Source organism: Penaeus monodon, chromosome 24 (assembly GCF_015228065.2).
Source record: "Penaeus monodon isolate SGIC_2016 chromosome 24, NSTDA_Pmon_1, whole genome shotgun sequence".
NCBI lineage: Eukaryota > Metazoa > Arthropoda > Malacostraca > Decapoda > Penaeidae > Penaeus > Penaeus monodon.
This window is the reverse complement of record NC_051409.1, coordinates 30,895,269-30,895,507: the sequence shown is the minus strand read 5'-3', so window position 1 is coordinate 30,895,507 and position 239 is coordinate 30,895,269. Positions and strand designations below refer to the sequence as shown.

At 32.6% G+C, this 239-nt stretch overlaps 1 long non-coding RNA gene across 2 annotated transcripts in view; it reads right to left on the bottom strand.

The window, feature by feature from the left end:
- The window catches only part of LOC119588715, a 248,263-nt gene that overhangs the window by 247,311 nt on the left and 713 nt on the right, over nt 1–239 (bottom strand). The window lies entirely within an intron of this gene.

Below are 239 nucleotides of genomic sequence, written 5' to 3'. Positions count from 1 at the left end.
ATTAATCAAGAGACGCTGACTTCTACCTTGGTCCTCCTGCCCCAAGAAAAAATGATATGTTCACCGCAGACATTGGAAACCTATATTATATACTTTCAATGGCATGATGGCCAATAATTTTGTAATCGGGAAATAGACTTTTCAGACTATTTATAGAATCTAGTTAATTTTTATGATGCTTATTGCATATTGCATCATATATTTATGTTTGTATTCCTCTACTAGTCAATCCATTTCTT